This window comes from Oncorhynchus keta, chromosome 28 (genome assembly GCF_023373465.1).
Source record: "Oncorhynchus keta strain PuntledgeMale-10-30-2019 chromosome 28, Oket_V2, whole genome shotgun sequence".
Lineage (NCBI taxonomy): Eukaryota > Metazoa > Chordata > Actinopteri > Salmoniformes > Salmonidae > Oncorhynchus > Oncorhynchus keta.
In genome coordinates this window covers 19,685,162-19,707,290 of record NC_068448.1, presented here as the reverse complement: position 1 = coordinate 19,707,290, position 22,129 = coordinate 19,685,162, and the positions used below count along the sequence as shown (strand labels likewise).

Sequence of the window (22,129 nt, the reverse complement as noted above, 5' to 3'; positions counted from 1 at the left end):
AGGACGGCAGGCAGGACGTCAGGCAGGACAGCAGGCAAACAGGACGTCAGGCAGGACGTCAGGGCAGGACGTCAGGCAGGACGTCAGGCAAACAGGATGGCAGGCAAACAGGACGGCAGGCAAACAGGATGGCAGGCAGGACGTCAGGCAGGACGGCAGGCAAACAGGACGGCAGGCAGGACGTCAGGCAGGACGGCAGGCAAACAGGACGGCAGGCAGGACGTCAGGCAGGACGGCAGGCAAACAGGACGGCAGGCAAACAGGACGGCAGGCAGGACGTCAGGCAGGACGGCAGGCAAACAGGACGGCAGGCAAACAGGACGTCAGGCAAACAGGACGTCAGGCAAACAGGACGGCAGGCAAACAGGACGGCAGGCAGGACGTCAGGCAACAGCAGGCAAACAGGACGGCAGGCAGGCAAACAGGACGGCAGGCAAACAGGACGGCAGGCAGGACGTCAGGCAGGACGGCAGGCAAACAGGACGGCAGGCAAACAGGACGTCAGGCAAACAGGACGTCAGGCAAACAGGACGGCAGGCAAACAGGACGGCAGGCATACAGGACGTCAGTCAAACAGGACGGCAGGCAAACAGGACGTCAGGCAAACAGGACGGCAGGCAAACAGGACGGCAGGCAAACAGGACGGCAGGCAGGACGTCAGGCAGGACGGCAGGCAAACAGGACGGCAGGCAAACAGGACGGCAGGCAAACAGGACGGCAGGCAAACAGGACGGCAGGCAAACAGGACGGCAGGCAGGACGGCAGGCAGACAGGACGGCAGGCAGGCAGGCAGGGTGGCAGGCAGGACGTCAGGCAAACAGGACGGCAGGCAGGACGTCAGGCAGGATGGCAGGCAGGATGGCAGGCAGGATGACAGGTAGGACGGCAGGCAGGATGGCAGGACGGCAGGCAGGATGGCAGGAAGGATGGCAGGCAGGATGGCAGGCAGGATGACAGGTAGGACGGCAGGCAGGATGGCAGGACGGCAGGCAGGACGGCAGGCAGGATGCCTGGACATTCTTCTGTACGACATTCTTCTGTACGAGAGTAGATTAAAATGGAACCCTGCTCCTCAGACATACTCTGTTACAGATCTATCAGGCCCTGCTCCTCAGACATACTCTGTTACAGATTTATCAGGCCATGCTCCTCAGACATACTCTGTTACAGATCTACCAGGCCCTGCTCCTCAGACATACTCTGTTACAGATCTATCAGGCCCTGCTCCTCAGACATACTCTGTTACAGATCTATCAGGCCCTGCTCCTCAGACATACTCTGTTACAGATCTATCAGGCCCTGCTCCTCAGACATACTCTGTTACAGATCTATCAGGCCCTGCTCCTCAGACATACTCTGTTACAGATCTATCAGTCCCTGCTCCTCAGACATACTCTGTAACAGATCTATCAGGCCCTGCTCCTCAGACATACTCTGTTACAGATCTATCAGGCCCTGCTCCTCAGATATACTCTGTTGAGAGTATAGAATAGACAGGCTAATAGTAGCATTTCTAATTGGCTATAATTAACACATTCTTCCTGCCCGAGTTACTGTTGTTACTGTTTGTTTGTTATGGTTGTCACATCTCTCAGATCTTACAGAGGCATCTGGAGAAATGTGGTCTCAACTGCTGTCATTACCTCTAATTAGCTGCAAAGCGGTTGAATAACTCTGAGGTCCAGGCCAGACATTGGTTAGCTGACCAAGCAACAGACGGAGCGTCAAACAATACAGGGTTGGAGGAACTTGGCGATGTGTTGTGATTGTTGTAATGATAGTATAAACACAGAGAGGGTCCTGAAGACAACACAGAGCTAGCTGACCACCCCCAGACTAACTTCTCCCTGGGAGTATCATAAATACTATGGGAAAAGGGGAGTGAAGAGGAGAAGGAGGACAGGGAGGAGTGGAGGATGGGGAGGAAGAGGAAGAAGGGGAGAGGAGGGAGGTGGATGGGGAGGAGGAGGGATGGAGGGAGGACTGGGGAGGACGGGGATGGGGTTTTGGCTGGACATTGATGACTATAGATAATAATATAGGCTGTGGGGTCAGGCAGGCGTCATGGCACATTAATTAAAAGCCAGGCGATTGATTTGACCAGGAGATGATCGATAGCTGACCTCCCGCCCTGCCTCCCACAATCCATCCATACCCCAGCCGGCACGGGTGGAGGGTATATGTCTATGTGTGTGTGTGTTATCTCATTGCACATTTTTGTGTTGTTTTAGGCTGCGTGACGAATGGGTGCTTGGGCTCTGGCAGTCCTGTGTGGTTGCTTGGGGAGGCCCCTCCACTCAGTCTTCCAGGGGACTAGTAGACTAAGGGAATCAGCTGGACTCCTCAGGTCTGTCCCCCACTCTGCCCTGCTCAGGGGGGGAGAGAGAGGGGAGGAGAGGGGTGAGATAGGCTCCGACGTCTGCCTCCCTGTCTCCTTCACTGCAGGCAGCATGTCAGCAGCTGCAGCCCCCCGGGAGTGAGGAGGAGGCCACGGCCGGTTAGTTTCACCCCGACGCGGCCTGCCTGCTTTATTGTCCCTTCATTGTGGATTATTGTTATTGAATTATGGAGGAGTCCCGTCACTCTGCTCCGGAAGGAAGTCTCAGAGCCCAGCAGAGCAGACCCTCACAGGGCTACTGAAGCATGGCTGCATGGCCCCAGCTCCACCTATAGCCCCACCTCAACCCCAGCCCCTTGCGGCTCCAGCTAACGGTGAAGGTAGTGTTGAGCATGAAGGCAGGATCTGGCATGTTGCTTTATTCCACACTATGATGTACTGTCTTCTGTCTCATGACTCAGACACAGCTCAGACGTTTCAATGAGAAATACATATGGGGAGAAGGTTGATAATATAGAGGAAGAGAAAGACATATGGGGAGAAGGTTGATTATATAGAGGAAGAGAAAGACATATGGGGAGAAGGGGGATAATATAGAGGAAGAGAAAGACATATGGGGAGAAGGTTGATAATATAGAGGAAGAGAAAGACATATGGGGGGAAGGGGGATAATATAGAGGAAGAGAAAGACATATGGGGAGAAGGTTGATTATATAGAGGAAGAGAAAGACATGGGGAGAAGGTTGATTATATAGAGGAAGAGAAAGACATGGGGAGAAGGTTGATTATATAGAGGAAGAGAAAGACATATGGGGAGAAGGTTGATAATATAGAGGAAGAGAAAGACATATGGGGAGAAGGGGGATAATATAGAGGAAGAGAAAGACATATGGGGAGAAGGTTGATAATATAGAGGAAGAGAAAGACATGTGGAGAAGGTTGATTATATAGAGGAAAAGAAAGACATATGGGGAGAAGGTTGATAATATAGAGGAAGAGAAAGACATATGGGGAGAAGGGGATAATATAGAGGAAGAGAAAGACATATGGGGAGAAGGTTGATAATATAGAGGAAGAGAAAGACATGGGGAGAAGGTTGATAATATAGAGGAAGAGAAAGACATGGGGAGAAGGTTGATTATATAGAGGAAAAGAAAGACATATGGGGAGAAGGTTGATTATATAGAGGAAGAGAAAGACATATGGGGAGAAGGGGGATAATATAGAGGAAGAGAAAGACATATGGGGAGAAGGTTGATAATATAGAGGAAGAGAAAGACATGGGGAGAAGGTTGATTATATAGAGGAAGAGAAAGACATATGGCGAGAAAGGGGATAATATAGAGGAAGAGAAAGACATATGGGGAGAAGGTTGATAATATAGAGGAAGAGAAAGACATATGGGGAGAAGGGGGATAATATAGAGGAAGAGAAAGACATATGGGGAGAAGGTTGATTATATAGAGGAAGAGAAAGACATGGGGAGAAGGTTGATTATATAGAGGAAGAGAAAGACATGGGGAGAAGGTTGATTATATAGAGGAAGAGAAAGACATATGGGGAGAAGGTTGATAATATAGAGGAAGAGAAAGACATATGGGGAGAAGGGGGATAATATAGAGGAAGAGAAAGACATATGGGGAGAAGGTTGATAATATAGAGGAAGAGAAAGACATGGGGAGAAGGTTGATTATATAGAGGAAAAGAAAGACATATGGGGAGAAGGTTGATAATATAGAGGAAGAGAAAGACATATGGGGAGAAGGTTGATAATATAGAGGAAGAGAAAGACATATGGGGAGAAGGGGGATAATATAGAGGAAGAGAAAGACATATGGGGAGAAGGTTGATAATATAGAGGAAGAGAAAGACATGGGGAGAAGGTTGATTATATAGAGGAAGAGAAAGACATATGGGGAGAAGGTTGATAATATAGAGGAAGAGAAAGACATATGGGGAGAAGGTTGATTATATAGAGGAAGAGAAAGACATATGGGGAGAAGGGGGATAATATAGAGAAAGAGAAATACATATGGGGAGAAGGTTGATTATATAGAGGAAGAGAAATACATATGGGGAGAAGGTTGATAATATAGAGGAAGAGAAAGACATATGGGGAGAAGGGGGATAATATAGAGGAAGAGAAAGACATATGGGGAGAAGGTTGATAATATAGAGGAAGAGAAAGACATGGGGAGAAGGTTGATTATATAGAGGAAAAGAAAGACATATGGGGAGAAGGTTGATTATATAGAGGAAGAGAAAGACATATGGGGAGAAGGGGGATAATATAGAGGAAGAGAAAGACATATGGGGAGAAGGTTGATAATATAGAGGAAGAGAAAGACATGGGGAGAAGGTTGATTATATAGAGGAAGAGAAAGACATATGGCGAGAAAGGGGATAATATAGAGGAAGAGAAAGACATGGGGAGAAGGGGATAATATAGAGGAAGAGAAAGACATATGGGGAGAAGGGGGATAATATAGAGGAAGAGAAAGACATATGGGGAGAAGGTTGATTATATAGAGGAAGAGAAATACATATGGGGAGAAGGTTGATTATATAGAGGAAGAGAAAGACATATGGGGAGAAGGGTGATAATATAGAGAAAGAGAAATACATATGGGGAGAAGGTTGATTATATAGAGGAAGAGAAAGACATATGGGGAGAAGGTTGATTATATAGAGAAAGAGAAAGACATATGGGGAGAAGGTTGATAATATAGAGGAAGAGAAAGACATATGGGGAGAAGGGGGATAATATAGAGGAAGAGAAAGACATATGGGGAGAAGGTTGATTATATAGAGAAAGAGAAAGACATATGGGGAGAAGGGGGATAATATAGAGGAAGAGAAAGACATATGGGGAGAAGGTTGATTATATAGAGAAAGAGAAAGACATATGGGGAGAACGGGGATAATATAGAGGAAGAGAAAGACATATGGGGAGAAGGTTGATTATATAGAGGAAGAGAAAGACATATGGGGAGAAGGTTGATTATATAGAGAAAGAGAAAGACATATGGGGAGAAGGTTGATTATATAGAGGAAGAGAAAGACATATGGGGAGAAGGGGGATAATATAGAGGAAGAGAAAGACATATGGGGAGAAGGTTGATAATATAGAGGAAGAGAAAGACATATGGGGAGAAGGGGGATAATATAGAGGAAGAGAAAGACATATGGGGAGAAGGTTGATAATATAGAGGAAGAGAAAGACATATGGGGAGAAGGGGGATAATATAGAGGAAGAGAAAGACATATGGGGAGAAGGTTGATAATATAGAGGAAGAGAAAGACATATGGGGAGAAGGGGGATAATATAGAGGAAGAGAAAGACATATGGGGAGAAGGTTGATTATATAGAGGAAGAGAAATACATATGCAGATGAGGGAATATAGAGAGACAGAAGAGACATGAAGAGATGCTTGACATTCCGCTCTACCGCCTGTCTGCCCTCCCCAGCCAGCTTGGCTGTCAGTGTATGTATTTCCCCTGCCCTGAGGACCCCTACACCCCCCACCCCTCACTGGGGGTCTGGTCACACACACACACACCCCGGACACGTGTTCAATCGAGGGGCACGGAAGTTGGTGGCATGCGTTTCAGACACAGACCAACCATGTTCACTGTGTCTCCTCATTCGTGCTAAATGTTTGCTGTTGCCATACTTCAAAGAGAGAGGCTTCACAGTCACTTGCTCCTGTCTGTTACCTCTCAGTCATCCACTCTCATCCCCCTCTCATCCTCCCCAGGTCTCTCTGGTCTCTTAGTCTCTTTGTAAGGAAACAAGATTACCTAACTGTAATTCAGACCAGGATTAGGCAGGTGATCCTGGCTTTGCTGATGTCTGTACAGTCGTGTAGGTCCTGCAGACAAGACATACCATGTGTTTCTGATTGGGATTGAGGTTTTTATAATGAAAGACTATGATTGTTGTTGTTTTTCTTGCTGGCTTTGTACTTAAAGGTGCACTATGCAGAAATCGCTCCGCCATTTCCTGGTTGCTAAAATTCTAGTAGTTTGCCTAATTTCAGTTTTGGTGACAAAAAACAAGCAAGTATAGTGTAGAGAATCATTGTACCCTCTAAACTGCTGTGAAATATATGTTCTATAACCCCAAATATAGTATTTTCAGCTGTTTGAAGCTAGTGTACAAAACTGAAAGTAAAAGAGGGAAAAACTAAACTTAAGAATGGGAAGCATAGAAATTGTTCACATAGAACATATCTACAGCTTCTTAGACTTGCTTTCAATGAGAATGACAGATCTATAACACACATTTCTATGTGAATTGGTCGGGTTGCCAAAAAAATGACATATTGTACCTTTAATAGATGATTGTGTGATAACCTTTTTATAGACACACTATTCTGCCAAATACGAAGCACCACACACTCTGAAGCGCCACATACATACACCTGTCTCCTGTCATGTGACCTAGGTGTCACCCTGACCCTTGGTTATGTCTAGGGAGCTACACCCACTGAAAATAAATGTAAAACATATAGGCCTACCATGTGTAAACTCCTGTACACACACACCCAGCCATTTCCACTGAAGACAGATAGCGAACACATAAACTCAACAGCCAAGAGGCACATTACAGTTTGTTCCTTAAAGGGGAATTTCACCCTGGGGAAATCTGGGCTTGTTTTCATCATGTCTGAGGCATTTCTAGTACAGTGAGATAATAATCACACGTAATTGCCCAGGAGGAAGGCAGGTCAGGGCTTCGCGCACTGAATGATACACCGTATAGCGGCTTCCGGTGTACTGATGGGGGGCAAGAGCTACAACTACATGCAGTCCTTCTATGTCATGAAGGCTCTATGTCATACTGATCACACTATACGTTGTTGTGGGTGTAGATATGGTTGTCCTTGATATGGTAGATATGGTTGTCTTTCAGCGATGTTCCTATCGGCTTGTGTTGGGCGGTGTTTTGTGCTCTGGCCCCCGTCCCTCCCACACGGCAGGCTTTTTTGAATAGGAGGCAGACACTAACAACAATCAAAAATGAAACAACTGACCAGACGCAAAGGCTTCAAGTGATTCCTCTCATCAACGAGAATTTGGCTGTTAGCTACATGGTGACATTCAACCATACATGTTTCAACTGTATTATAGCAAAGAGGATTCGAAACAAATAGTTGGATTTAGCTAATGTTAGAAGCTCTGCTACAGCCAGTTCCAGCACCAAGAGGCCAGATGACAAATACGTTGCCTACCTAAGAAAGTTATTTTTACTGCAAACCACCTAGCTAGCTTACTTTAATATACCTACTAAACTCATATTGTGTTTTGATGGCTAACATACTACAGTGTCACAGTTTGCTAACTTAGCTAGCTATATAACTAGCTAGGTAGCTAGCTAACGAGCTAAGTTAGTGAGCTAAACAACTACCGTTAGCCATATGCCTATATGCCTTTAGCCTATGACTAAAAAGAGGAGAGGTTTTACAATCCGACGAAGGTTGACATTGGTTATGATTATGACCTTGGATGCATTTCAATTGCACAAAGTTATAGGCAAGATGAGATTCCAAACAGATGTAAATAACATTAGTGCATATCCAGCAAGCTAGCTAGCTAAGTTTACTAGCAAACAGTGAGGAGAAACAGTAATACAACCATTTACTGTTGTAAATCTCTAAAACTAAAGCTGGTTTTACTATAAAAAATATTTGCCTAAGCATGGCTGATAGACATAGCGGTAGGTAGATACTGTCTGCCTACCTACCTAGGCTCATTTGTAGGATCTGGTCACTGCAAAGGTTGAGGGTTGTGCCATATTTATACTGAACAAAAATATAAATGCAACATGTAAAGTGTTGGTCACATGAGTGTTGGTCTCATTTTCATGAGCTGAAATAAAATATCCCAGATATTTTCAGTACGCACAAAAAGCTTATTTTTCCCTGTTAGTGAGCATTTCTCCTTTGCCAAGATAATCCATCCACCTGACAGATGCGGCATATTAATAAGCTGATTAAACAGCCTGATCATTACACAGGTGCATCTTACGCTTTGGACAAAAAAGGCCACTCTAAAATGTGCAGTTTTGTCACACAACACAATGCCACAGATGTCTCAGGTTTTGAGGGAGCTTTCAATTGTTTTAGAGAATTTGACAGTACATCCAGTACATTGTGGCTCCTGGGTGGCGCAACGGTCTAAGGCACTGCATCTAAGAGATAGAGGCGTTACTACGGACACCCTGGTTTGAATCCAGGCTGTATCACAAACGGCTGTGATTGGAGTCCCATAGGGCGGCGCACAGGGTCGTCCGCGTTTGGCTGGTCTAGGCTGTCATTGTAAATAAGAATTTGTTCTTAAATGACGTGCCTAGTTAAATAAAGGTGAAATTAAAACTCCAACCGGCCTCACAACCGCAAACCATGTGTAACCACTCCAGCCCAGGACCTCCACATCCAGCTTCTTCCCTTACAGGATCGTCTGAAGAGGGGGGTGCTGAGGATAATTATTTTCTGTAATAAAGTTATTTTGGGTTGAATAAACACATTCTATTTGGCTGGGCATGGCTTCCCAGTGGGTGGAACTGGTTCCCAAGTGGGTGGGTCTATGTCCTCCCAGGCCCACCCATTGCTGCGCCACCCTGCCTAGTCACTCTGTCCAGTAATCCATAGATTAGGACCTCATTTATTTATTTCAATTTACTGAATTTCTTATATGAACTGTAACTCAGTAAATATAAAAAAGTGGTGCATCGTATATTTTTGTTCAGTATATTTCTATGAGGCTAGATTGTTGTAAATGTCATCTCTGTGCCTGTATACATGTATGCATGTTCAACTAGTCAACCCTAATGTTGATGTTATGTTGGTATTGTTCAACTAGTCAACCCTAATGTTGATGTTATGTTGGTATTGTTCAACTAGTCAACCCTAATGTTGATGTTATGTTGGTATTGTTCAATTAGTCAACCCTAATGTTGATGTTATGCTGGTATTGTTCAACTAGTCAACCCTAATGTTGATGTTATGTTGGTATTGTTCAATTAGTCAACCCTAATGTTGATGTTATGCTGGTATTGTTCAACTAGTCAACCCTAATGTTGATGTTATGTTGGTATTGTTCAACTAGTCAACCCTAATGTTGATGTTATGCTGGTATTGTTCAACTAGTCAACCCTAATGTTGATGTTATGCTGGTATTGTTCAACTAGTCAACCCTAATGTTGATGTTATGCTGGTATTGTTCAACTAGTCAACCCTAATGTTGATGTTATGCTGGTATTGTTCAACTAGTCAACCCTACTGTTGATGTTATGCTGGTATTGTTCAACTAGTCAACCCTACTGTTGATGTTATGCTGGTATTGTTCAACTAGTCAACCCTACTGTTGATGTTATGCTGGTATTGTTCAACTAGTCAACCCTACTGTTGATGTTATGCTGGTATTGTTCAACTAGTCAACCCTACTGTTGATGTTATGCTGGTATTGTTCAACTAGTCAACCCTACTGTTGATGTTATGCTGGTATTGTTCAACTAGTCAACCCTACTGTTGATGTTATGCTGGTATTGTTCAACTAGTCAACCCTAATGTTGATGTTATGCTGGTATTGTTCAACTAGTCAACCCTAATGTTGATGTTATGCTGGTATTGTTCAACTAGTCAACCCTAATGTTGATGTTATGCTGGTATTGTTCAACTAGTCAACCCTACTGTTGATGTTATGCTGGTATTGTTCAACTAGTCAACCCTACTGTTGATGTTATGCTGGTATTGTTCAACTAGTCAACCCTAATGTTGATGTTATGCTGGTATTGTTCAACTAGTCAACCCTACTGTTGATGTTATGCTGGCACGACTCAGCCGTTGTGCAAACTGTACAATAGTCTTTTTTTTTTATTTAAAAAATGTTTTTGTTGTCTTACTGACAATACCGTGTAGTGCCTGGGCTTTTTCCTGGAGTGGATTCTAGATACAGAAACATTGCCTTTGCCTGCGTGTGCCATTGTAGCAGAACTGTATCCCGTGAACTGTATCCCGTGAACTGTATCCCGTGAACTGTATCCCGTGAACTGTATCCCGTGAACTGTATCCCTCGAGGGGATTAGACATTATGCTGGATTTCAAACAAATGACTCATAAGAAAATGAATGGCAGTTTGATCATGACAACACTCCCAGCCAGCCTAGGCTTATGATGACCACATGACCACACCGCTGTGGGGTTTACTGTGTCTGTATGTACCAGAACCTGGCCTGGGCTTCATTGGTCCTGACACTGTTTTTCCTTACCCTTCCACATGAAATCACATCTTGGACCATATTATATACTTCCTCTCAGGATCCTGCTGTTTTCTTCTCCACTCCTCTGTTTCTCTTTCCCTCTCTCCTTCGTCTGTCGCACGCCATTGTCTAAACATTAAACACTCATGTCGCTTTTAAAGTAAACCAAACCCACTTCCTGCCATTCCATCTTTTGTCTTTCTTTCTTCTCTTCTGTTCTCTCTCTTTTTCTAAATAAGCATGAGACGGTAGAGACACACACCGTGAGAGAGATTGAATCAGCCTCCTCAGAACTGAACTATGTGTCTTCATGGCTCACTGCGGCCCACTCCGCTATGACCACTTCCTGTTTAACAGACCCTACAGAGAGGGGGCTGGGTGGGTGAGGAGCGGAGTATCTCCTCTCCACTCTCTGTCCTGTCTTTCTTAGACAGTGAAAACACCTACTTGTGTTGGCCAGAGACCGTTAGCCAAACATCCCTCCTACTCATCCCCCTCTCTTCTCCCACATATGGAGACAGTTATTCAGGCTCGTATTGTGAGGGCAACAAAGGGGAGAGGAACACAGCAAGCCAGCGGTCAGTTGAAAGAGAAGCAGGCAGATTAAATCGACTCGCTATGTACCCCCTCCCCACCCTGTCCTCTCCTTCAAAGAAAGAAAACAATTCCCTGGGATTGTGTTGGGCCAAACACTTATGTGGTCCTTACAGAAATAGAGGACATTGGGGAGTAAGGGGAGAGAGAAAGGGAACAGAGAGAAAAGAGAGGGGGGGTTAGAAAGAGTTGCAAGTCATGAAGTGAAAGGAAACCAGAGCTTTATTGGGGGATCTGGACAGAGGTTAGAAAACATTCAGCCCACCAGACGGAATCTGTGGTCACTACATGAAGAGAAGAGAGAAAAGAAGGGAGTGAGGCCTAGAGAAGCAAGAGGAAGGAGGAGTGAGGTGGTTGTTGTTTTAGGATTTGTCTTCCAGCTGTTAAAATAAAGAAAGTGGAGACATATACAGTACTGTAGCTGTTTAGTGTGATGCTACTTTGTCTTGAACTAATCCTGGATCCTGTTGGGTTCAGATTGACTTCAATGCTTCTCACACCTTATTGAGCTGTTGAATGTTTTCTGAATGAAATGTGATTAGCTGTTTTAACATGATCATCATCATATATTGGTCCAACTCTTCAGAGAAAAGCTCTGTGAGAGAATGACGCTACATTGAGAAGAGAAAATGGCTTCAGTTGGCTGTTCTTGATTTCTCACCGGTTTGTCCTCCGGCAGACCTATACGTTACCTCACAAAGGAGATTTATAAGGAGTAATACCCAGGTAATACAGCAATGATTCATTCAACCCAGACATACACACAGACAGGAGAGTGGTGCTGCCAAAGATCCCTATTACTCCATGTCATCATGAAGTAGGGAACAGGGAGCTAGGCTTTACCCAAGCTGGGTGGATGTGGAGTAACCCGCGGTCAAACGACCACCCCTCATCTCTGTCAAAGCCCTAAAACACTTCTGCGAGCAGGCCTTTCTAATCGACCTGGCCCAGGTATCCTGGAAGGATATTGACCTCATCCCGTCAGTCGAGGATGCCTGATCGTTCTTTAAAAGTAATTTCCCCACCATCTTAAATAAGCGTGCCCCTTTCAAAAAATGTAGGACTAAGAACAGATTAGTTCTTGGTTCAGCCCTTGGTTCACTCCAGACCTGACTGCCCTTCGACCAGTACAAAAACATCCTGTGGCAGACTGCAATAGCATCGAATAGTCCCTGCGATATGCAAATGTTCAGGGAAGTCAGGAACCAATACACGCAGTCAGTCAGGAAAGCAAAGGCCAGCTTTTTCAAACAGAAATTTGCATCCTGTAGCTCTAACTCCAAAAAGTTTTAGGATAATGTAAAGTCCATGGAGCACCTCCTCTCAGCTGCCCACTGCACTGAGGCTAGGAAACACTGTTACCACCGATAAATCCACAATAATCAAATTCAAATGAGCTTCAATGCCATACAACACTCCTTCCGTGGCCTCCAACTGTTCTTAAACTAGTAAAACTAAATGCATGCTTTTCAACCGATCGCTGCCCACACCCGCTCGCCCGACTAGCATCACTATTCTGGACGGTTCTGAGTTAGAATATGTGGACAACTACAAATACCTAGGTGTCTTGCTAGACTGTAAACTCTCCTTCCAGACTCATATTAAACATCTCCATTCCAAAATTAAATCTAGAATCGGCTTTCTATTCCACAACAAAGCCTCCTTCACTCACGTCGCCAAACATACCCTCGTAAAACTGACTATCCTACCGATCCTCGACTTCTGCGATTTCATTTACAAAATAGCCTCTACTCGATGTCATTTACAGTGCCTCTACTCAGCACACAGGATGCAGTCTATCACAGTGCCATCCGTTTTGCCACTTAAGCCCCATATACCACCCACCACTGCGACCTGTATGCTCTAATCGGCTGGCCCTCGCTACATATTCGTCGCCAGACGCACTGGCTCCAGGTCATCTTTAAGTCTTTGCTAAGTAAAGCTCTTTCTTATCTCAGCTCACTGGTCACGATAACACCCACCCGTAGTACTCATTTCAGCAGGTATATCTCACTGGTCATCCCCAAAGCCAACACCTCATTTGGCCGCCTTTCCTTCCAGTTCTCTGCTGCCAATGACTGGAACAAATTGCAAAAATCGCTGAAACTGGAGACTTATATTTCCCTCACTAACTTTAAACGTCAACTATCCGAGCAGCTAACCGATCGCTGCAGCTGTACATAGCCCATCTGTAAATGGCCCATCCAATCTACCTACCTCATCCCCATATTGTTTTTATTTACTTTTCTGCTCTTTTGCACACCAGTATTTCTACTTGCACCCCATCATCATCTGCACATCTATCACATCTATCACTCCAGTGTTAATTTGCTAAATTATAATGACTTGCTACTATGGCCTATTTATTGCCTTACCTCCTCACGCCATTTGCACACACTTTTTCTATTGTGTTGTTGATTGTACACTTGTTTATTGCATGTGTAACTCTGTGTTGTTGTTTGTGTCGCACTGCTTTGCTTTATCTTGGCCAGGTCGCAGTTGTAAATGAGAACTTGTTCTCAACTAGCCTACCTGGTTAAATAAAGGTGTTCTCAACTAGCCTACCTGGTTAAATAAAGGTGAAATACATTTTTTTTTAAACTGTCACTTCTTTCACACTTTCATTCTGGCTCAGGGCTCAAGGCTAGCTCGAGGAGGGTGTGTGTGTGTGTGTGTGTGTGTGTGTGTGTGTGTGTGTGTGTGTGTGTGTGTGTGTGTGTGTGTGTGTGTGTGTGTGTGTGTGTGTGTGTGTGTGTGTGTGTGTGTGTGTGTGTGTGTGTGTGTGTGTGTGTGTGTGTGTGTGTGTGTGTGTGTGTGTGTGTGTGTGTGTGTGTGTGTGTGTGTGTGTGTGTGTGTGTGTGTGTGTGTGTGTGTGTGTGTGTACTGAATGTTTGTGAGTATTGATTTGATTCCCTTGGGGAAATTCCCCCAACTATAGTACACGAAGGTAGATGACGCTTTGCTTCCTCTTGTTGTGGGATCTAGCCGAGCGAGCACCAATCAGGCAAGGCAGTCGACTCAGTCTCCTCCTCCCAACCCACAGACGGGCGTGCATGTTCCTCAGTCTCCCATGCACACTCCTCAGTCCCAAGTCCTCACACTCCATTGCTGGGATGGGCACTGACCGGCAGTAATGCCCTAATGTCGCTGCCCTACATATTTGGTACACTACTGTCTGTTGGAAAACCCTGCGCACTCATCCACCTTCAACTCTAGTGTGGGAGGGGAGGGGGTGAAGAGAAAGGAGAAGAGGGTTTAGAAGGGAGGAGGGGAGGGGAGGGGAGCGGAGGGGAGGGGAGGGGTGAAGAGAAAGGAGAAGAGAGGAAGGGAGGGGAGGGTTGAAGAGAAAGGAGAAGAGGGTTGAGAAGGGAGGAGGGGGAGGGGAGGGGAGGGTTGAAGAGAGGAAGGGAGGGGAGGGTTGAAGAGAAAGGAGAAGAGGGTTGAGAAGGGAGGAGGGGGGAGGGGAGGGGTGAAGAGAAAGGAGAAGAGAGGAAGGGAGGGGAGGGTTGAAGAGAAAGGAGAAGAGGGTTTAGAAGGGAGGAGGGGAGGGGAGGGGAGGGAGGGGAGGGGAGGGGTGAAGAGAAAGGAGAAGAGAGGAAGGGAGGGGAGGGTTGAAGAGAAAGGAGAAGAGGGTTGAGAAGGGAGGAGGGGGGGGGGAGGGGAGGGGTGAAGAGAGGAAGGGAGGGGAGGGTTGAAGAGAAAGGAGAAGAGGGTTGAGAAGGGAGGAGGGGGAGGGGAGGGATGAAGAGAAAGGAGAAGAGAGGAAGGGAGGGGAGGGTTGAAGAGAAAGGAGAAGAGGGTTGAGAAGGGAGGAGGGGGGGGGGAGGGGAGGGGAGGGGTGAAGAGAAAGGAGAAGAGAGGAGGGGAGGTGGTGAAGAGAAAGGAGAAGAGAGGAGGGGAGGGGTGAAGAAAAAGGAGAAGAGGGTTGAGAAGGGAAGGGAGACCCAAGGCTTCATTTCACTAATCCACTGTCTTTGGAGCTATACCCCTACTCCTTTCTCTTACATGATCTGAGCAGTCACTGTCACTGGCTCTCTCACTCTCTCTGACATCAATTCTCTTTTCTTCCTACTCCAGCTCATCATGGTAATTTTGTCTGATGATGATCAGTGTGTGTGTGTGTGTGTGTGTGTGTGTGTGTGTGTGTGTGTGTGTGTGTGTGTGTGTGTGTGTGTGTGTGTGTGTGTGTGTGTGTGACTGTAGCACAAGAGCCTAATGAACAGACATACAAAGGGAATGAACTGTCAGAGGAGCTCATCATGAACTTTCCTCACCAAATAATGAGTGCTCCCTCGACACACTGTCCGTGTGTGTATCCCAGTGATGTGCCGTGGGGTCTGAGGCCGAGTAGGCATTTTATATTGAGCTCTTCAGTCCCCGTCTCTCACTCACGCACACATGCACACAAGCTCAAAAAGCATATATATGCTATAGTGTTTATCGGTATGGCACGATCACAAAGATGTAATGTATAATAGTAGTCAGCACTACTGTAATGGGTAATAGTAGTCAGCACTACTGTAATGTATAATAGTAGTCAGCACTACTGTAATGTATAATACTAGTCAGCACTACTGTAATGTATAATAGTAGTCAGCACTACTGTAATGTATAATAGTAGTCAGCACTACTGTAATGTATAATAGTAGTCAGCACTACTGTAATGTATAATAGTAGTCAGCACTACTGTAATGTATAATAGTAGTCAGCACTACTGTAATGTATAATAGTAGTCAGCGCTACTGTAATGTATAATAGTAGTCAGCGCTACTGTAATGTATAATAGTAGTCAGCACTACTGTAATGTATAATACTAGTCAGCACTACTGTAATGTATAATAGTAGTCAGCACTACTGTAATGTATAATAGTAGTCAGCACTACTGTAATGTATAATAGTAGTCAGCACTACTGTAATGTATAATAGTAGTCAGCACTACTGTAATGTATAATAGTAGTCAGCACTACTGTAATGTATAATAGTAGTCAGCGCTACTGTAATGTATAATAGTAGTCAGCGCTACTGTAATGTATAATAGTAGTCAGCACTACTGTAATGTATAATAGTAGTCAGCGCTACTGTAATGTATAATAGTAGTCAGCACTACTGTAATGTATAATAGTAGTCAGTGCTACTGTAATGTATAATAGTAGTCAGCGCTACTGTAATGTATAATAGTAGTCAGCGCTACTGTAATGAATAATAGTAGTCAGCACTACAGTATTGTATAATAGTAATCAGAACTACTGTAATATAACAATAGTAGTTGGCACTACTGTAAATACACACTTGCATTTACTTGTAAATTAAGTCCACCCATTTATCATTCTGGGTAAAGACATCAGTGACTAAACTGTAAAGCTCCTCCCTTGGCCATCAGTTTTCAAAGTATCTCGGTCTCGATGTGATGGAGATGATGGCAAGGGATGAGAGCCGTCCTTGATCGTTCGGTTTCGACTGCATGTCTTTATCCGCTTCAGCTCAGAAAATGGCCTTTCGGATGCTGCTGTGGCTGGTATAGTGAGGACCAGCTGCAGTAACCGTGTCGCCTCGTGGACAGTCTGTGTCAGGTCATGCTAGAACAAAAACGTCCAGGTGATTTGTCTTGTACCATTTGTGAACAGTACAATCCGACAAGATCAGCCTTAAGTCGTTTGTTGGTGTCAAACTTTTGTTTAGATTTTTTGCAGTCCACTAAAGCCAGGGAAATGAAGTTCACCGAAGTGGTCTAACCTGGCTCTCATCTGGACATTGATATTGTCCACTATGTTGTAGTATATTTGCCTCTTCTTTACTCTGATCGACTGATTACTACTACAAGTTCATTGCATTTCTGCTCAAATCACTCAAGTCTTGTCGCTGCAGTTCCGGTGCTTTCGTTTTGTCGCTGACAGGGGTACAGCAGAAATCTATATCCATCACTATGTTCTGCAGAACATGGAAGAGCGTGTCAGTTTCATTGAAAATTCCATCATAGGTCATGAGCACAAAGCAAACACGGTGGTGGTCTCGAGATGGGTTGCCAATGACTACCACCAGCAGCATTCACATCAGTGGCGGTCGGTGCAGATTTCTATTACAGCATATTGGATGACTGTCATTCATATTACATTCAATCAATCATATGTATTTATAAAGCCCTTTTTACATCAGCCGAAGTCACAAAGTGCTATACAGAAACCTAGCCTAACATCCCAAACAGCAAGCAATGCAGATGTAGAAGCACGGTGGCTAGGAAAAACTCCCTAGAAAGGCAGGAACCTAGGAAGAAACCTAGAGAGGAACCAGGCTCTGAGGGGTGGCCAGTCCTCTCCAGTCCTCTTCTTCACCCAGTTCAATGTAACATCGATAGGTTTAGGCTACTTCATGATACTAAAATGTTCCCTATACCCATCATGAAGTTGCTACAACCTCGCCTTTTAGAGGTAACAGGCAGTGACACATGGACAGACAGTGACACATCCGATACTGCCTTGTATACTCTTGCCAACGTGTAACTGATCGAGGGTGTAATCATTAGTCCAACAGTTGCAAACTAGAGTTTCTATTCAATAAATCCAGTTATGTTTATCCCCGTTTTGTTCTGTTTGCTTCCATTTAAGAAATGTTTTTCAACGTAAACAATACACCACTGATCACACATAAACACAGTTCACTTTCATAGCAGCCATGTTGAATTCCTTCTCGCATCGAAGCGCTCTCCTCCTCTCACATTTTTCTTTCACTTGTGGACTTCAATGCACATCACATCAGTTGTACAGTATGTGACCAGGCAAAACAATCTTTCCAAGCCAAACAATATCATAATCCCTACACACAGCCTACATCCTTGTCACAATATTAGCTAAAGTAACGTCCTAGTCAACATAGGTCATAGAACTAATGCAATGGTAAACCTGCTACAATCATGCAGCAATGTTAGAGTGTACAGTCAGTCAGTAAGCAGTTTAGAATATACACTGGTGGGCCCCGGTGGCAATAAATTAGTCAAACCAAAAGCTTACCTTGGAAGAGTTCCAGTGTTGTGTTGGATGGTCATAGCCAGCTACCTAACATAGCATCTCTCAGTTTGAGCTGGGTGTTTGAGTAGACTAAACTAGCTAGCTGCATTTGCTAGCTAAGTAAGTGAAAGTGACATTTGAAAAAATATATATTTTTTAGAAATTAATTTGTTCAACTATTGTCTTTCTCTCACTTTGAGTCAACTACTCACCACATTTTAATCACTGCAGTGCTAGCTACCTGTAGCTTATGAGTTCAGTACTAGATTCATTCTCTGATCCTTTGATTGGGTGGACAACATGTCAATTCATGCTGCAAGAATTCTGATAGTTTGAAGGATGTCTCCAGAAGTTATCCTTAATTACTTAAGTCTATGGAAGGGTTGAGAATCATGAGCCTCCTAGGTTTTGCATTGAAGTTAATGTATCCAGAGGGGGATGAAAGCTAGCTGTCCTCCAGCTACACCATGGTGCTACCCTACAGTGCTTTGATTTAATCAATTATCTGATGACATGAATATATTTATTATAGTTGTATCTAAAAAGGATAACTTTTTAAATGTTTCACTATTTGTATTTTAATGAAATTCACTGAGGAGGATGGTCCTCCCCTTTGTCTTCTGAGGAGCCTCCACTGATTCACATCTATAGCCATGAAATGCTTTGAAAGGCTGGTCATGTCTCACATCACTATCATCCCAGAAACTCTGGACCCATACCAATTCGCATACCACCTCAACAGATCCACAGATGACTCAATCTCTATTGCTGACCTTGCCCACCTGGACAAAAGAAACACCTACGTGAGAATGCTGTTCATAGACTACAGCTCAGCGTTCAACACCATAGTGCCCTCCAAGCTCATCACTAAGCTAAGGAACTTGGGACTGAACACTTTCATCTCCAATTGGAGCTTGGACTTCCTGATGGGCCGCCCCGAGGTGGTGAAAGTAGGCAACGACACATCTGCCACGTTCACCCTCAACGCGGGGGCCCCTCAGGGGTGCATGCTCATTCCCCTCCTGTACTCCCTGTTCACCAAAGACTGCATGGCCAGCACAACTCCAACACCATTATTACATTTGCCACCGTGCCGATGGTAGGTTTGAAGGCTCCTGAACAGGCTCCTGAACAGCTTCTACCCCCAAGCCATAAGACAGCTGAACAGTTAGTCAAATGTCTACCCAGACTATTTACATTCACCCCTTTATGAGTCATTCATATTTTCTTGCACTGGCTCTATGCACACTCACTAGAATCTACCCACACACTCACACACACTACACTGACACTCCAACACATACACACACTACATACGCTCACACACACATGCATTTGGATGCCACACACACTCACACATAGGCACTTTCAAACTCTTCACATACACTGCTGCTACTCTGTTTATTATATATCCTGATTGCCTAGTCACTTTTACCCATACCTACATGTACATACTGTATTACCTCAACTACCTCGTACCCCTGGACATTGACTCGGTACTGGTACTCCTGGTAACTGTTGTTTTTGGCGCATGTGACCAATAACATGTGATTTGATTTGATAATTCTTCATTCTTCTCAGCAAAGCCATGTAAAAGTTCCACATAATTGCACCTGTTTGATGACCTGGTGCTCATATCATTTACCTAGGTAGCATGATGTAGCATTAATTAGCTAGGTCTTTCAAAATCTCACAGTTCACTTTTAACTTTGCATTGTGCATGCTGATGTTCAATCTTCATTGCCAGATATACAGTATCTGTGAGCTGCCAAATATCTTCAGAGCTATCTGGCTTTGTATGTGAGATACAGATTTCTCATGCTTGCTATGTGTGCTATAGGCTAGTTGTTCAAGTCGCAGTAATCAGGTCTTGTCCACACGCTGTCGCTGGTGGAGAACAGCAGGCAGGGGAAGCAGTAGAGTCGGCTGCTAGCAATGTGGCCACAGAGGCTCTTTCCGTTGATACCACTCAGATTGAAATGACAGTGTTATGTTATGTCCCTTCCTTTGGTCCCTAAACTCAGGTGTTTGTCTTCCACCCATTATCACCCCCTGTTTCGCTAGAAAATACAACTTATATGTTAGGCATCCTGATCAGCTTACTTTAGCTTGCACGTTGTCCAGCTGTGAGTCCAGCTGTGAGTCTTTCTGGGTAAGTCTCTAAGAGCTTTACACACCTGGATTGTACAATATTTGCACATTATTATTTTTTAAATCCTTCAAGCTCTGTCAAGTTGATTGTTGATCATTGCTCGACAGCCATTGATTTTTAAGCCGATTTAAGCCGATTAACTGTAACTAGGCCACTCAGGAACATTCAGTGTCTTCTTGGTCAGCAAGTCCAGTGTATATTTGGCCTTGTGTTTTAGATTATTGTCCTGCTGAAATGTCTGTTGGAAAGCAGACTGCACCAGGTTTTCCTCTGGGATTTTTCCTGTGCTTATAAACTGAGCAAAAAAAGAAACATCCCTTTTTCAGGACCCTGTCTTTCAAAGATAATTAGTAAAAATCCAAATAACTTCACAGACCTTCATTGTAAAGGGTTTTAACACTGTTTCCCGTGCTTGTTCAATGAACCATAAACAATTAAATGAACTTGCACCTTTGGAACGGTCGTTAAGACTCTAACAGCTTACAGACAGTAGACAATTTAGGTCACAGTTATGAAAACCTAGGACACTAAAGAGGCCTTTCTAATTATTCTGAAAAACACCAAAAGAAAGATGCCCAGGGTCTGTGCTCATCTGCGTGAATCATTAGGCATGCTGCAAGGAGGAATGAGGACTGCTGATGTGGCCAGGGCAATAAATTGCAATGTCCGTACTGTGAGATGCCTAAGACAGCGTTACAGGGAGACTGGATGGAATGCTGATCGTCCTCGCAGTGGCAGACCACGTGTAACAACACCTGCATGGGATCGGTACATCCGACCATCACACCTGCGGGACAGGTACAGGATGGCAACAACAGCTGCCCAAGTTACACCAGGAACGCACAATCCCTCCATCAGTGCTCAGACTGTCCACAAAAGGCTGAGAGAGGCTGGACTGTTTAGCTGTATTCTGTTTTATCCTAAAAAACTCCCTATCCATCCTTAACCCCTCCATCTCTAACCCCTTTAATTCATCCATCCATTCATCGATTCCCTCTTTGCATAAAATAAGGAGTGCAGAGCAATGTGGCATTATCCCTGTGATGGTGTGTGCGCACACGTGTGTGTTATCCCTGTGATGAGGTGTGTTTGTGTGTGTGTTTGTGTTATCCCTGTGATGAGGTGTGTGTGTGTGTTTGTGTTATCCCTGTGATGAGGTGTGTGTGTGTGTGTGTGTGTGTGTGTGTGTGTGTGTGTGTGTGTGTGTGTGTGTGTGTGTGTGTGTGTGTGTGTGTGTGTGTGTGTGTGTGTGTGTGTGTGTGTGTGTGTGTGTGTGTGTGTGTGTGTGTGTGTGTGTGTGTGTCCCTGTGATGAGGTGTGTTTGTGTGTGTGTGTGTGTGTGTGTGTGTGTGTGTGTGTGTGTGTGTGTGTGTGTGTGTGTGTGTGTGTGTGTGTGTGTGTGTGTGTGTGTGTGTGTGTGTGTTATCCCTGTGATGGAGCTGAATATTAACCCCAGTGGGAGATGAAGAGGGAATGCAAATGGGGTTAATTAAATTGATGTTGCTGTCACCCTTGGGTAAGGAGAAGACCTGGGCATGTCAGAGGCTGTTTCAGTTCTACACATAGAGATACTGTAGGCTCCATTAAAGACAGAGCTAGTCTCTCACTATATATTCTCTCTCTCTCTCAACTCTCTTTCTCTCTATCACAGTCTCTCTCTCTCCTCTGTCTATACCGGTCTCTCTCCACCTATCTCTCTCTCTCTCTCTCGACTACTTCTCTCTCTCTCTCTTTCTCTCTCTCTCTCTTTCTTCACCTGTATCTGTCTCTCTCTCTCGAC

The 22,129-nt window shown here is 44.6% G+C and overlaps 1 long non-coding RNA gene across 23 annotated transcripts; it reads left to right on the top strand.

Moving 5' to 3' along the window:
• Positions 1 to 1,990: 1,990 nt before the first annotated feature.
• On the top strand, positions 1,991 to 7,107 carry LOC127913240 (uncharacterized). Of its 23 annotated transcripts, none has more exons than XR_008085425.1 (6): positions 2,971 to 3,238; positions 3,434 to 3,629; positions 3,828 to 4,697; positions 4,855 to 5,134; positions 5,295 to 5,374; positions 5,615 to 7,107. It is a non-coding gene; the product is annotated as an uncharacterized LOC127913240 (long non-coding RNA). The 23 variants fall into 23 exon arrangements; XR_008085419.1 differs by having other exon boundaries at positions 4,855 to 5,214; XR_008085426.1 differs by lacking the exon at positions 5,615 to 7,107 and adding an exon at positions 5,535 to 5,598.
• The last annotated feature ends 15,022 nt before the right edge of the window (positions 7,108 to 22,129 follow it).